Genomic DNA, 17631 nt, shown 5'->3' with positions numbered 1-17631 from the left:
ATATATATATATATATATATATATATATATATATATACACTTAATTAACTTAATTACATTATATATATACTTAATTAACTTAATTAACTTTAACTTAATCATGATTTTCATGTCAAAAGTAACTTAAGCTGTCAGTGGAAGTATAAAGTTACATAAAATGGAAACACTCAAGTAAAGTACAAGTACCTCAAAGTTGTACTTAAGTACAGTACTTGAGTAAATGTACTTAGTTACTTTTCACCACTGGAGCCAGGGGGGTTGTGGAAACTTTTAATTTTTAATATATGTATTTAAAAACAGAAGACACAATAAATAGGCCCAACCAAAGAGAAATATATGTTTACCGTTATTATTACTGATGAATATTAAGACAGAGATCACAAGGGCTGAATATTGTTTATTTATACAAAATAAGGGAAATATATTTAGAAGCTGTATGTTTGATTTTTGATATTTGCTATCATAAAGTTTGGGATGTTGCCCTAGAGGGCGCTCTTAAAAAATGAGAGTAGTGAAACTTTCATAATTGGGGTCAAAGGTCACTTGACACTAATGTGAGAGGACTTTTAGTGATGTTTTTAGGTCAAAATTTAAATATTACCTTCTAATACGACCCACAGAATTGTTTACAAAATTATCGCCCCTAGTGGCTGCAGAAGATCAACACAAGACCAACTCATACCTAAATGTAAGCAAACTACAACCCTATGGGTAGGGCAAAAAATAAATGGTGATGCTTTAAAAAATTTAGTTAAAAAGCTAAAATAAATGCATGTATGTGTAAACCAATATACCCATCAGAGGGCAGCTCAGTCTAGAGTCCAAAGTTTCTGACAACAACAAACAAGACAACGGTGGAGACGTGGCTCCAAATTTGGCGGCTAAAGCCAGCGCGAAAAATGGCACAGTGTAACCTGAACTGCGTGTGACTTTGTTCTCTAGTCAGGACACCATTACTCCACAATATTTTTTACAAATCAAATCATTCTTTACTGCAATATTATATACACAGTTGCTCATAAAATTGGAATAAAATATTTTTTGCCTCATCCCATAGAATGATTGTGACAGTGTGATTTATTTTTCACAGATAAAGTGTATATCTTCTCAAAACATTATCAAACAATGAAACATGACATTTTGACAATGAAAATGAAACAAAAATGAACAAGATTGTGTCTGAAAACTAAATTATTCCAACTTTGAGGGCAACCATGTATGTTCTAAATATCATATACAGCCCCTTTATTTACACCACAACAGGTGTAAGGAGAATTTTTTTCACTCAAACCTTCTCAATAAGTTCACTATTTAAAAAATGTCTTTGTCGTGTTGTGTGGTCGTGTTTCCCGGAGGTATGGCGGGTTTCATCAGTTTCCATAAACTTGCACAAATATGGACAAAATGAACATTCAATACAGACAGTCTCTGTCCGTATCGTCTATCATTGAGCATTTATAAACCTTTAGGCCTCTATTACACATTGAAAGGGAATCTATTAAAGGTACCATTGTACGACGACCAACCCCGTTCTCCCCTACTGCAAAAAAACGTCACCACTAAATGGGGAAAAATCATAACTCTTATCTAAACCAAGCTTGTTTTTTTAAGCTTGTCCCTCTTGGAGCTATTTGCATGTTGCACAAAATGTGACTCATTAGATCCCGGGCCACCTGTGCACCCCTAATGAATCACGCCGTCCTGACCCCCCCACACACACATCAAACACAAAAAAAAAATCGGCCATGTCGGCAGAGGCCATCATCAAATGAAGCTGGCTCGTCATCTGCCTGCCATTGTTTAGCGCATGTCATGCTCTGCTTCTCATGGCGGAAAAACCCATTTGAGCTTGACTAATGCAGCCATGCAGACGCAGCAGTAAGAGGTGGGGGTGGTAGGGCACACCGCATACTCTGTGTGGATGGTCTCTGCTCTGAGGTCACTGAGCTCCACATTTGCTAATTTGCTTTGGAGTGCACTAGGAGCCAGATTTTTCAAGGCTGCTCTGTACATAGGAGGGACATTTGTTTTGATTGAGTTAAGCACAGAGGAGCGAGGGAAGGGATGTCTTTATGGGCGGTTTGTGAATATGATGTATCTCAATAAGGATCAAACCAAACACTTGCTACTGCTTCTTCTTCATTTTTATCTTCTCCCGCACCCGACATGCTTTCCTTCTCCATTTCCTCTTTCTGTGAGTGTTCTTGTTGCCCGAGGTCAGTTTGTCACAGAGAGCACAAGCTTTTCTCACTTGGTTGCAGCGATTCAATGATTGGTGTGTACAAACAAGCACATCACGCAGGGATGACATGTAACCCCCCCACCCCCAGCCCCTCACGCCCTTCTCTCTCCTACAGACATACAACATGTCCTTCCAGCTCTCTCTCTCTCTCTCTCTCTCTCTCTCTCTCTCTCTCTCTCTCTCTCTCTCTCTCTCTCTCTCTCTCTCTCTCTCTCTTTCTCTCCGGTCCCCATGCATGAGGTGGGTTACACAAGCTGCTGCCCTGGGAATCCCGGGCCAGCTCATTATCCTGAACCCCTGAGACACAGCTCACTGTAAATTAGGACATCAAACGACGCAGGCTTGTTAGAGAGCCACAGATACGCTCATTAGCATCAGCACCTTTCCTTGTTAGAGCCCGTATCAGCGTTCACTCCCACCACCACGTTGTGTCCTGTCATTCCTCCGCACTGACTGGAAGATTTAGGATTAATGTCAGCTCTAGCCAGCAGGTCAGCGCCGCTGTGGCTCTGATTGATCAGTGGTGGCGGGAAGCTGTGGAATTTGTTGACAGCTGCCCACTATCCCTGCCGCTCTTATCCATATTTCATTGTGTAGAAGAGAGAAAAAAAACCCTGTCTCAGAATAACTCGTCTGGCAAGTGACTAGCTGTGTGTCACAGCCACAGGGGATGGATGGACTAACTGAAACCCTTTTCATACAACATGATGCTTTACAGTAAGCTCATTTTGTTGATTCTATAAGGTCTTGAATAAACACATTCTTGCCCCCGACTCGTCAGATACTGCAGGTCAGGGATGCTTTAGGTAATGTGTGGGGAAGGCAGGACAGTTTCCACTTGTTACATTCACAGTGGCTTTCAAAATAAACTTCTGTCTTCACAGGAAATGACTAAATTTAGGCAATAAAACAAATTTTTTCAGTTTAGGACTAGTGTTGGGGAGTTCAAGTCTTTTTACTGACTCGGATCACTGACTCTCGGATGGTAAATTGAACTAACCCTTTTTATTGGATTAGATTATACTCTGTACAACGGGGGAAATTCACTTGTCACAGCAGCAAGAACAGAAGCAAAAGGTGTGAATATAAATGACAGGAAAACAGAAGACGTAGTAGTTTGAATGAAAAATATAAATACAGATCAAGATTATCTAAAAGCTATGGTGAGTAGAGTAATGATAAGTGCTAACAAAGATGTGGTGGTGATCTGAACTGAAACTACAACTACAATATAATATCAGGTGGTGCAGGTGTTGTTGAGTGACAGCAGCAGACATTTAAATCATTTCGTTCATTTTTTTTCATTTTGCACACAGCCCCGTGGCTGAGCTGCCTGTCACGTGACAAATGAACGAAAAAGACCTATTGGTATGAATCACCGGTGGTGAACGAACCGATGTGCTCACTGCTCATCCCACAGACCCGCAGCTGAACCTCTACAGCTGTCACATGACAAATGAACACTTGAGGACGCATAGTTGAGTCGCAAACTAATAATTTCTGTTTGCTGTCCTGACGATATGAAGAGGGAAGATACTGCATGAAAATGAACAAATCACTCAGTGAGACTACTCATTACTCCCCAGCAGTGGTGGAAGAAGTATTCAGATCTCTTACTTAAGTAAAAGTACTGATATCACACTGTGAAATTACTCCACTACAAGTAAAAGTCTTGAATAAAAAAATGACTGAAGTAAAAGTACAAACGTAGAAGTACTCGTTATGCAAAATGCCCCCACTCAGATTGTTTTATATATTAAAAATATATTACTGTATTTTTATTGATGCATTTACAGCATGTAAGTGGTGTTTGAATTTTGTAAATATTTAGTTTGCAAAGATAAGGCTAATTTTAATATACTGTTATGGGTTTTTTTTTATATAAAAAATGTCTAATCACTTTAAATTGATCATGTTTTTTATGAATCTCGACCTGAAAAGTAACGAAAGCTGTCAGCTAAATGTAGTGGAGTAGAAGTATAAAGTAACATAAAATGGAAAAACTCAAGTACAGTATAAGTACCTCAAAATTGTACTTAAGGACAGTACTTGAGTAAATGTAGTTAGTTACATTCCACCACTGCTCCCCAGTCATATAAAATATTAGCTCAAAGTAGGGGTTAAAAAGTACTGCTTCTGTATTTGACATAATTATGTAACTTAAGTAGGTGAAATGGCACATGATGTAGAATGTGATGTTATTACATTCTATTTCACAAAATTAATTTACCGGTACATTAAAAATAATAAACTTTTGGTGCCATACAGGACATAAACACAGGTCTCCTAGGTCAAAGTGAGAATGGCATGATCTGCAAATGTTTACATATTGAAACCAGTTAACTCAGTATATAATTAATTAGGAGTGACCCACATCAAAGCCCAAATCGGTATTGAATGCTTAGTTTAGTTGTTATTGTTTTATTCTTTTTTTTTATTTAAGAGCGAGAAATAGAGCTTCCAAAGGAAGGAAGAAACTGACAGGACTTGACCTGATCCCACTCTTCTTGGGTAGTGGTGACTAAATGTCGACTGTGGATTTCACATTGGGGGAAAAAATATTTTAATATGTAGCTCTGCAACACAGCACAATTATCTTAAATAATTAAGTCTTAACCCTTAATAGGGCACTCATTGAAATACTTGCAAATTCCAAATTTCAACCCTAGAGAATATTGGAGGATATTACATACAGCCAGAATGTGTAAAAAACAACAACATACGGACCTGGGGAGGGGGGTAATATTTTGAGAAAAAAAGTTTACGAGATTAAAGTGGCAAATCTAGGAGGAAAAAAAGTTGCTTTTTTTCACTTTTTTCTCGTAAAACTGCTACTTTTTTCGCGCAGATTTGCCACTTTAAATCTGCCATTTTTTTCCTTATAGATTTGCCACTTTAATCTAGTAAATTTGCAACTTTTTTCTCAAAATATTACCTGCCCCCAGGGTTTATATTTTTATTTTTATTCATACTTGGCCCTAATATGGCAAATTTTTTCTAAATTTTTCATTTTTACATTGGAGGTCAAGGTCAATAAAGTTAATATTATTATATTATTTTCATACTGATTGGTCAGATGTCATGGTGTCACCGTCTGTGATGTAGCCTGAAATCCATGTGGTTTTTATGACCACAGAGAGACATGGGGACCCCATTTTGGATATCCGCTGAAGTTACCAAATACGGTTCTTCGCCCAATAAAGGGTTAAAGTGTATGGCTGAACTGCATTTGAAAGTAAATCAAGTAAATGCTCCACAACACTGACTGAAAGACACTTAATGTTGCATTTACTTACCTATATGGCATAGTTCAGCTTCAACAATGGCCATTGAGGTCTCAACAAAGCCCAGCTGAATTCACCGCCAGTCTCTAGACACAGAAAGAATTCAGTGTTATTTGTAGGACGCAGGTTAAATACACAGTTAATGATTATTCTCGATGGTTTAGCGCTGCTTAAGTGTTTGTTCAGTACCTCCGTCACTGTCTTCTGTCAATCCATACCAGCAATTTTCTTCATTACTCTGTTTGTCTAAGACCAACTATTGTGCTTTACTGTGAAAATGTATTGATACGACTGCAAGCAAATAGTTTTTCTTTTGTACCTGCACAGCCTTTTCTCGTCTCTCTGCTGTCTGTCACAAGGCTGCGGTGTCTCATCTTCCGTGGGCCATCAACCATTAATGCATTTTTTAAAAATACCATAATGTCACAAGGTGTTGGTCTCTTTTTTTCGTACTGATCTTCATCTCCTCAGCATGGTATCTGACATCTGGTAGCATGCAGCCTGTGGGTGATTGAGTCATGCCTTCTGCATGCCGTCACTTCACCTCACCTGTATCTTTAAACTTCACTTCACCTGCGTCCTGCTCTTCTCCTCCCCAGGACCCAGACATCCTCTTCTTCCGTGGTTTCAGCTAAAACAACAACTAATCAGAGGATGTCAAGAAAGCATTTGTTGCCTCATATTGTTTCATTTTAAGCATCTCCTCTCACTTCATCTTCTCCTGAATGTGTTTTTTGCTTCACATACACATCTGATATGTCATTTAACATCTGATCTCCATGTAATTCGACCCATTTTAAGATCCACACCGTGACGTAACATCATTCCAAACAGTGGCTTTAATTTAAATATGGTGACACTGTGCAGGGATGGGAATTTACCTCCATCATGTAGCAGCAGATCCTTCTAATGCTACAGATTTTCTTTGAAAGAGGGATTTGATTGGAGAAAAAATACCATGCAGCCAGATGGACAAATCATTCACAGCAGTATGTGATTCTTTAAACGTCAGTAAAGCAGCAAAATTTAGAAGCATAGTGTAGTGATAAAGGTGCACTGACTTCAGTTAGTCCTGCAGGCCACTTGCAAAGTGTAACGAAACTGCTGTTTGTTTCAAAGAGCATGCATGTTCAGCCAACCTGCCTTGTATGAATGAAGATTAGACAAAATATAATGACACTTCAGACTTAGCACCGGTAACATTTCCTGCAAAATGTATATTAGAATTATTAAATATTGTTTATTAGATGTAGTAAAGAGATAAGAGAGGACTGTGCAACGTCTGTTTATATTCCATATTGCATATGCTTTATGTTGTCTTCTTTCTTTGCAAAACCAAGATAGATAGTGCCCAAGATAGTGAATTTTTGAGCTTGCACCAATTAAAGTGCATTAGTTTTGCACCAATATACACTCAGAACGCTGCTTTCTTCAACAAATAACTTTATTTAAAAAATGTAATATTACTGCTTTGGAGTTTTTTTCTCCATCATGGCTTCAAAGTAGTAAAACTAAGAGTATCTCCAAATGAGACTCATTTCTTTTTGCCTTCGCTACTAAAGTTTCCTTTGTTTCTGATCAGATTGTGAGATTTCCATCCCTTTACATATGAATTCACCAGAAGCATTAAATCAAAGGAACAAGTAAAAACAGTAACTAATATTCGGTGTGACTCTCCACAGCTGCAGCATTAACTATTGCAGCTGTTGCCACTGTTGAAAAATCATGACTGTACCTTTTCCTCTCAGCGACAGAAACAGCATCACTAAAGGAACTGCGTATTTGTAACCACGTTATATGTAAACGGGCATTAAGCACGGCTTTGAGCTTTGAGTTTTTCAAAGCCCTCCATTCACACTGCCAGTATGTTTGACTCAAGAGGAATCAAGTGGAGTTGTGCTCCTCAATTTTTCCTGGTCCATCGCACAACTGCGTAGTGCTTTTTCATTCACTGACCTCACCTCATGAGTCTCAACTGTGGCGAACAATGCTGCGCTAAGTTGCTGGTTTTAAGGCTGAATCAGGTATTATTTATTCCTGCTGTATGACCACACACTATTACACAGCCTGCGTATCAGCACTTAAGTCCACTGAACTGTACTGTACTGTATTACTGCAGGCCATGTTTGTGCCCTGAGGGATCGATCTGAACATCTCCAGTGTCTTGATTGTTCTATGTGAAAACTGTTTCCACCAATAAAACCTTGGACACAGCTGCCACTCTATTGTATGTTGTGTTATGTGAAAGCCATTTGTGTTGCTGTGTGCTTTAGGTCAACAGCAAAATTAGGACAAGGTGACATCTCTTTCAAGACATTAAGTGCCTTCAGTGTCTTTGTCTCTGTCTGTTTTCTTGTTTTTTTTGGGTAGTTTTTTTATCCTTCTGGCTAGCAACAGCCATGGCTGGAGGCATTATGTTGCTGAGTTGTCCGACTGTCATCGAATTCTACTGAATGAAATACCTCAGTAACGCCTCAAGGAAATTTCTTCAAATCTGGCACTAACGTCTGCTTGGAAGGATGAACTGTTTCGTGCAGGGCAAGGTTAAGGTCGCTGCATTGTGACTAGTGATGGGCGTTTGGAAGAAACCTGCCAACTCCAGCATCTATTACATTAATGATCAATTTATCGATTTATCGCTATGTTTTGTACATATAGTCCAGTGTTTTTATACATACTTCTGTTGTCATGTATAAAAACATGCCTACATGGGCAAAATAAAAAATATATATACAGTACTATGCAAAAGCCTGTTTTGATAACGGACGCTTTTATTTTGAAAGGACGAAAAGCGACTTCCTGTTGATGGTAAAACTAAATTAAGTGAGATAAAACCGTCAAGGAGTTCAATGTTTTATGTTTTAGCCCCCGATGAGGCATGAGGTTAGTTTTCACAGTAATCTTTTCATATTTAAGTGTGTTTTGTGTTTAAATAAGTTTTGCATGTTTTGCAAAATGAAACAGATACAGTAAGCTAGTTTTGCTCAAAATAATTGTATAACTTTCAAACTGTAGCTTTATCCAAATGTATTCTCAACTCATTGACTTATTGACGTATGGCGTATCGCTCGGCCTGTTTCAGTTCAGTGATACTGATATGTAGTCATAGATAACAATTAAATAAAACAATACACGGATCGATAAAAAAATTCCACGTGATCGACCAAATTCTAAACGATCATAAATCGATCATCGATTAATTATTCTCATCCCTAATTGTGACCTTGCATCCATCCCTTTTTTGTGATCGCATTCTGGGGAATGTCTTCAAATTTGGCACAAATGGACTCAAAGATGAACGATTTTGTAGGTCAATGGTTTAGGTCACTGTGACATCACAAAAAAAAAAAGTTTTTGGCCATGACTTAAGAATGGATATGCTCATTATGACAACAGTTCACACAAATGTCTAATAGGTGAAACAATGAAGTGATGACATTTTATATTCAAAGGGTCAAATTCACTGTGACATCATAATGTTCAGCAAAAACACTTTTCTAGCTGTTATTCCACACTATTACTCATCTGGTCGGACACTGAATTGGTGACTATATTTTGTGTGCCCACCTTTAAACCGTGGTAACTGTATAGATCTTCTGTGCTGACAGGTTGAAGAAGAATCTATATTTTATAATTTGTAGCTTCTTTACAGCAACATTTATATTTGAAGCACGGCCTGTTGTCATGGCTACTTATTAAGGCTGCACAATTAATCAAATTATCAAATTGCAGTAGTCAAAATACTCTTCTGAATTAGGTATTGCTTGTTAGAAATTCCTGCAAAAAAAAAAATCACGCCATGATCATTTCATAAGTAAGTCGCTCATAAAGTTTGAATAATTTTGTTTTCAGACAGAATCCTCTGTAAATTGGATTGGATGGTTTCATTTTCATTGCGATATATTTGGAAGATATTGATTAATAAAGTGTTGAGAAATTATTCACTTTATCTATCAAGAATAAATCACATTGTCACAATCATTTCATGGAAAGAGGTACAAAATATTTTATTCCAACTTTATGAGCGACTGTCTATTATTATCCCAGCTTTAAAATCTGGTTCCCAATGGAGTAAAAGTGGAAACACGGCTTTTAGCATTTGTTAAATTTCATAAAATTCAGTTTTCTAGATTTTTTCACAACAAGAAGGTGCAATGTATCATTTTTCCTTTTACATTTTAAAGTGGAATTTCCACAATTGAGTGTCTTTCATCTAATTGTAACAAAATCACGTAAATAAATTCCATACAAAAGTTAAAAACTTGTAGTATTGAGTTAGAATTAGGTTGGCTAAGAAGGACGCATGATTGGTTGATAATTTAAACGTTATGCTTTATAGGGACGAGCGTTGTTTTCAGACACAATCCTCTGTTAATTGTGGTTTCATTTTCATTGTGATATATTTGGAAGAGATTGATTAATAAAGTTTTGAGAAGACATACACTTTATCTGTCAAGAATAAATCACATTGTCACAATCATTTCATGGAAAGAGATAAGAAATATATTTTATTCCAACTTCATGGGCGACCATGTATTTTGTAATGAAATTAAGACTAATTATACAAAAATAGTTAATTCCCTCCAATATTATGAATCATATCCTTATTTCAGTATGGGTCAAAATAATCACAATTAGATATTTTTTCCCAAAGTGTGTAGCCCTGCTGCATAAGAGTTTGGCCAAACATGCACATAACTCTGCTGGTTGACGGTTGAGGCCATAATTCTTCTGACTTCACTTAAATACTGTATTTCTCAAACAACACATGAGAGTGGAATACTTAGTTTAGTTGAAGGTCAGGAACTGAGCAGTTTGATTACAAAGATTCGGTCTTGTGAATAAATATTCATGTATGCTTTAATTGTGAACAAGTGAAGAAAAGGTGACACTAAATGTGAAACATTGTTAAATAACCCAGACACGTTTCAATCTATTTCAGCAGGCCGCTCTGAATGCTGAGGTCAGATCCCAGCGTGGTTATTGTTTCTTATGGCTGAACTTTTCAGCTTTGTGATGTGAAATTGTATAAGCAATATTCATTCAGTAATACATTTGCCTCTACTTTTGTATCCTCCTCTGCAGTGTGTCATCTTTACAAGTTATATCAGTGCACAAAGAGTTTAATTCTGTGTTTGAACTTTACTAGAAGCTCAATTAAACAGGGCTTAAAGTTCTCAGGCACCTTGTCTGATTTCAGTCATAGAGCAATGTTAAACTCATATAGTACTTAATTCAATACTTTTTACACATTTCATCCTGGACCGCTTTACAGGCTCACAAATCTTTTCTTGCTTTCAGTATAAAACTTTCATTTGACAGTTTTGTAGTTTTTCAAAACTTTTTTTCTTTTCTTTTTTTTAGTAGAAAAGCAGATATTGTCTCATCTCTGTAGCCTCGTGGCTTTTCTGACTCCAGTGTGGGATGTGTGGGCCTTTTGTGAATGACATTCTTCCACTTTTGCATTGAACTATACAGGCACTGCTGTAGAAAATTGTTTAACTCATCTTTTTTTTTTTTTGTCTAGTTCTTCAGCAGAACTTAGGTAAGAGGAAGAAACCTGACGTGTATATTATTTTGAATTATTTAAATATTTTAAACTTCTTCCTTAACAGGTGTTGTTAATTAAAAAGACATAGTTTTTCTCTTACTTGTAGTCTTGATTATCAATAGATTATTTTGGTGTGACTATTTGGCACTTAATTTGCTCATAGCTCCAAAAAAAGTACATTTAAAAAACTCAACAGATAGATCTCTTTCCAGGAATCATGACCTGGTTACTTGAGATAATCACCAGATCTAGTTGTGAGCAGTTTAATGTAGTAACTATTTCTTTCACATATAGTAAATTAAACTGTTCACACCAAAATTATTGCTAGAACTGGAATGGATTAATTATTATTACTGGAACTAGATGGATTATCTTGCCATCTAGTTACATTATATTCGGAAAATGTGTAATTTTTTATTTTGGGGTGAACACTTTAATTGCACTCAACTGAATCCAACACATCTTCACATGCCAACACAATCTGGAATTCAGGGAAGTTTCATTTTCATTGTGATACGTTTTGGGAAGAGATTGATTAATAAAGTTTTGAGAAGTTATACACTTTATCCATCAAGAATAAATCGCATGGTTGAAACATTTCATGGAAAGAGGTGAAAGAAATATTTTATTCCAACTTCATGAGGTACTGTGTATCATAATCACAGCTTTAAAAATCAGAATCTCAATGGAGTAAAAGTGGAAACAGGGCATTTATACAGGCAGCATTTGTTAAATTTCATATAAAAATGCAGATTTTTTCACAACAAGAAGGTACGTTGTAACATTTTTACTTTTACAGTTTAAAGTGGAATTTTCACAAATTTTGAATGTGTGAATGTCTACCTGTACAAATTTGACTCAAATGTGTTTATATCAGACATTTGAGTGTCTTTCATCTAATTGCAACAAAATAACGTAAATAAATTCCATACAAAAGTTAAAAAGGAGGAGGGCGCATGATTGGGTGATAACTTAAACGTGAATTACCTCTTATTGATGCTGTGATGTATGGCATTGGTTAATGCTACATTTGTCTGTATGCATATTAACATTAAATTAATAATAATAATCTATAAAAGCGAGAATCGTCTGTGTGTGTGTGTGTGTGTGTTTGTGTCTAGGGCATATATCTCTGACCGTTAGTCAGACTGACCTCAGATTCTGTATGTGGCTTGCACATGGCACGAAGGTGTGCATCCTCGATTTTGAGGATTTTTGAATTCATTTTTCAAAATATCATTATTTACGTAGGACGTGCACTGTTTCTGATCGGACACCTTTTAGTGGAGCTCCGCCCCCTTGTGTGATAGGCCTACACCTGCTCAGTAACACAATTCACTCTGGATTTCCACGCTGACTCATCTCATCTGTAAGTCTATTTAGCCTACCTATCTTTAGGAATTTTAAAGTGCACTACAAGGTTCGATTTTCCAATAATAGTCAAATAGTTTCCAGCGAATATCAATGTTCAATGTGTATGTGATGGATGGTGTGTGTACCTTATGAAAAGTAAGTGTTTTATGGAGTTGCAGACGTTGTAGTGGTCTGCATGTAATGAATACATACATCCTACGGGCACTGCACTATAATTTAACAAAACCAGGGAGGACAAAAGATGCACTATTAACAGAAAAAAAACTGTGAGAGATATTCTGTGTATAGAAACAATTTATATACGTAATCATATAAATATATGAAGCCACATGAATGTATCAGCAATGACTTCTTAACAAATGGCTCTGGAAACCAAACTAAAAAAGCAATGTAATGAGTTTGGATGTGGTTGTGAACCTGTATTGTTCCTCTGTGTTCTTGGTATAATAAAACTGCATGGGTTCATCTGGGGGGGCGGCCTGTGTTGGCACCATTTAGCCACCCGCCACACAGCACAAACAGCCCTTTCTCTCTGCAGCAGCAGTCATTAATAAGGCATCTTATGACTTTCCTGCCCAAACTGTGAATTATTTTCCTGCTCGTCAATGACGATCACTTTAATTTGGCCACAAGCTTCTTTTGCTGTGTGTGTGAAAGGGTTTCCTCAGTCATTCACCACCATCCATGTGAGGAAACGACTATTTTGGGACTGTGCCCTCATTTGTATAAGGACACACAAACACAATTCATCAACAGGTGTGGGAGGAAATCATTTTTTTTTCTCTGCAGAAGAATGTTTTACGTTTGGAGTGTATGGGGTAAGTGTGAGAGGAGGAAAGTCGCTGGCAAGGGGCATTCAGCCTGCAGCAGGATTCCCTCGCTCCGCAGAGGAAAGAAGAGAGGGAAGCCTTGATGCAGCTGGTTGTGCAGAAGCATTTATACAGATGAATTAACCTCAATTCTCTGCTCTTTAATAGACACCAAGGTTTGACAATGATCAGTGAAGCTTGAAGTCATTTTTTGAGTGAAAAATCAGAATTGAATTAACACTCATAAATAAGGTTTACCTTCACAGCCTGTTTTCATGTAACATAGGGGGACAATAATGTGTGATTTTGTTTTACTTTTAAGGCTTTAACAGCACTTTGCCAATTGTGTGCAGCTTCTTGAAGCCTTCAAACTTGTCTTTTACGAAGAACAGTGGCCACAAAAGCAGGACATGTTAAAGTAGTGCACATTGCCTGAAAACCATTCATGTGCAATCTTAAAATGTACTTAACTGGAAGATTAAAGATGCAGCTTTGGTTCGCTAAGGTGTGACTTGAATTGCGGAGACAGATAATGGGGAAGGCAGATGAAGCCATATTAGTGGTATGTTGATTTGTAATGGTTTTTCTTTAATCTCTTTGATACCTTTCATTTGAGCGTTGGGATTCTTGGCCTTGCCATCAGCAATATTTTATATATTTTTTTCCAACACCATGCTTCAATCCCCTTGAAAGATGTTTTATGTAAAATATGCTTTTTGTACCCTGGAAAGACATTTAATCAAGATTAACCTTGGTATTTTAGTAGCCAGAGGTCTAGCTTTGTGAGGGCTCATAATGGAAGACAATTAAGCACTACCTTCAGTGCTCAGGATCTGCTCTTGTGGGAAAAAAAACAAAATATATTTATAGCGAGAGAGTTTTGGTAGATTTTTAAAGGACTTGCAGGGGGAAATTCTTTTTAGTGGGTTCATCATGAAGCATGTTGAATAGCCTGACCCGTAGCTTCTTAGTGAACTTTTCTGATGGATTTAAGATTTTATAAACTTTGATCTGGATATTTTTTTTTTAAGGAAGGAGGTTATTAACAGACATTCTGCTAACATCTGCAAAATGTCCTCAGTTTTGTTGCTTTAATAAATAGCGTAATGTAAAAATAATAATCACGAATATTTTAATACTTGATTCATGTCAAAGTCATTTTCATGTAAAAATGGCAGAAATGCTGTTTCCAGCCTCTAAAATATGGAGATTTCCTGCTTTTCTATGATTTGCTTTTTCATTTATATTGATATATATTTGGGTTTGGGGCTGTGTACATTTTTGAGACCTGGAAGCATTTTTATTGATGCCAAGGGAATTATAATTACTCGTCCATTTAGGTATTATATATTTATTTTTTAAACCTCATATTGTAACTTTTTCTTCCCCAGCTTTATGCTCCGCGCTCTGCAAAACGAAATGTACAGGGACCCTAACTTTGTCCAATAAAATGATCTGTTTTTGTCCAGAATACTTCACTTTTTTTTTTTTTTTTTTAAATACTTTAATCAGTACTTGTAGCAGCCATTAGCCTGCTGGAAATGTGGCAGCAGGGGAGCACTGCTCTTGTGAATGTTCATTCATGGTTTTCAGAGCATGGCAGACTCGAGTATCCTCACATTGTCCGCTAAGAAAGTGCAGAGAAAATAGTTTTCCTGGGTGGTCCGACTCATTAATACACTCCGCACTTCTTGATTTACGGCTCACAGTTCAACTGCTGCCAATTAACGTGAAAACGCGTAGAAAAAAAAGAGGAAGAAAAAAAAACGGGAAGTCCAGAGAGGGGGGAGGCCACCGAGTTTCCTCCACAAAACCTGAGTGAAGATGAACCTGCCCTCCACATCAAGGTAGGAAAACTATTAAAAACTTTCTGAGCAGGGCCCAAAAACATTAGCATGCTAGCATGTGTTACGTTAGCATTAAATTAGCTTCAGGTGTAATTTAATGCTAATAACTTTAGCTCCGCCTGGGCCTTGCTTTTAAACTTTTAAACTGACGCCTTGAATTACGTGTATCTGTTTAAATGACATGACAACATTTAATTTTTGTCTTTGACAATACGGTTTAGCATATTTACCATGTTTTATCGTAAAGAAATACGAGGCAAAGTGCGAAACAAGTGTGCTAATTCACTAAGTCTGTTTAATGCAGATAAAGGCTAGTAAACATGTTGTCAGTCCCCTTTTTAAAATCAAACTGTCCTATTTAAAAAAATAAAATAAGTCTATGATAATTACCCCTCAGGTTGGCTCTATTTTTCGTTTGGTTTAATTTCTTATGCACATACATATCGTCACACTGTTAAAATCATTTTTTGTCAAAATTGTGTTTTTTTTTTTGTTTTTTTTCTAAATCATCTCCTCATGACGCCGACCACCTATGGTAAAATCGCCTACATCCTCAGTTGATCAGATCATGTGATTTTACCCCTTTAAGATAATGGCCTATGTCAAGTGTGTGACTTAAGCAGATTTATTATGCCTAAGTCAAAATAAAATGTGACTTGGGCAATTTTTTGAACATGCCTTTGTGACTTAAGCAAGATATGGTAACACTTTATTTTGAAGGTGTCTACATAAGAGTGACATGAGCGTGTCATAAACATGACATGGGATGTGTCTTGAACATTAATGACACTTTGAAGTAACATTAATGCTCATGATACTAGTCATGTCATGTTTCTGACAGGCTTGTGTGGCTCTTATGTAGACACCTTCAAAATAAAGTGTTACCATATCTTGCTTAAGCCACAAAGGCATGTTCAAAAAAAAAAAAAAAAGTCATTTATTTCTCTTAAGTTACATAATTTGCACAGAGTGTTATTACTATGCCAATAGCCATCCTTCGTTACATCCTTTTTGAGTGAAATGATCAATAAATGTCATATGATACACTTTTGCTGAAGTTTTTTGTGTTTCCTGCAAAACTTGAAAAAATTAGTTAATATGAGTTAGGCGATTATTTTAATAGGGTGATGATATAACATAGCTAAACTGTGTGCTTTTGAAAGGCTGTGTGTTTTATATCTGAAAAGTATTAAATACACATTAAAACTATTAAATAGGGGCCAAGGACGTCATAGAAATTGATACTTATTCAATTAAAAAAGGCTCACCATGACTTGTTGATTGAATAAGCCAGATTTAGCCCAAGTTGTAGTTCTTACTTTAAGCAATACAATTTGATAAGTTACATTCAGTTGCTCATGCCCTTTTGGTTTGCAGTATTTCAAGGTTGTAATAAACCCTTTGTGTAAATTACATCGTCAAAATAAATCACATACAGCCATTTGAGTCATTCTGAAATCATTCATATGTGTTAATTAACACCTTAAAGACAACCAGAGAGGAAATTATTGAATATTAAAGCAAACCATCAATGCCATGTAACAGTCAAAATGGAAATTAATTTTATAATGTTAATTTATGTGAGGAGAGCTGCAGCTACAGGTGCACAAATGGACATTTATTATATTAGGCTACTCTTTATAGGCTGCCACTCACTGGCTGAAAGTCGATCTGCCTGCCACTTTTTTATTTTTGCATGTAGTTTCTAGGTGTCTGTAAAGTGATTATTTTCTTTGTGTTTGCTTTCATCCCGGTATAATCGGCAGCTTCCTGTTGAGGTCGTGCACTGTTGCATGGTACCCTGTGACCTTGTCAAAAGCAATCACCGTGGTAACACAGGGCTATAGTTTTCCTCTCATTTTAAGACATAATCTCTTTAATTGGTGTCAAAGTTGGGGTCCTTATGGTGAAAGTCCTGAAAATACCCACACAGACAGACACGCTCACTTGTTGACACTTAGGGGGGAAAAAACACAAATGAAACAGGGGTCTTGTCAATGTGGTGCTGAAAGTTGTTAATCTATAGTGGGAGGTGGGGGTGTCACCGCAGGCCCTCCAGCCACTCCAGTCTGACAGGATCCTTCGACTTAAGTCAGTCCCATCTGACCTCTCAGACTATTCAGCCTGTCCTCTTTACACCTGCTCAGCCCCAATAACGCAGGCCAAGTCAGAACGACTCAAGATTTGATTTAAATTGCAGCTTTTGCAACTTAAGGAAGGAATGTGTCTCATCAGAATCTCCTTGAACGTTTGGTCCACATTAGTGCTTCAGAGAGCATTTATTATTTTTTAAACAGTTTTGTTTATTTTAATTTATTTTGCTTATTGAATTTTTATGGCGTACATGAATCAGCAATTCAGTTTCGAAGTGTCAGTATGCATTTCCGTACAGGTAAATGTACATGAAGACACATAGTAATAGGGATAATAAAAATGAGGTGCCGAAGATTTAATTAGGAATAAACAATAACAGATAAAGGGGTAATAATAGTATAGAGATAAATAAAAAAAAAAACAATGATTT

The 17631-nt window shown here is 36.8% G+C and overlaps 1 long non-coding RNA gene across 1 annotated transcript in view; it reads left to right on the top strand.

Annotated features, from left to right (window-relative positions):
• The first annotated feature begins 14485 nt into the window (after nt 1–14485).
• The window catches only part of LOC131988280 (uncharacterized), a 53453-nt gene continuing 50307 nt past the window's right edge, over nt 14486–17631 (top strand). Inside the window, exon 1 of the long non-coding RNA XR_009395870.1 lies at nt 14486–15107. This is a non-coding gene — a long non-coding RNA (uncharacterized LOC131988280). The remainder of the gene's footprint in view (nt 15108–17631) is intronic.

Source organism: Centropristis striata, chromosome 16, assembly GCF_030273125.1.
Source record: "Centropristis striata isolate RG_2023a ecotype Rhode Island chromosome 16, C.striata_1.0, whole genome shotgun sequence".
Lineage (NCBI taxonomy): Eukaryota > Metazoa > Chordata > Actinopteri > Perciformes > Serranidae > Centropristis > Centropristis striata.
Note: the sequence above shows the minus strand (reverse complement) of the source record. Positions and strands in the feature narration are given on the sequence as shown.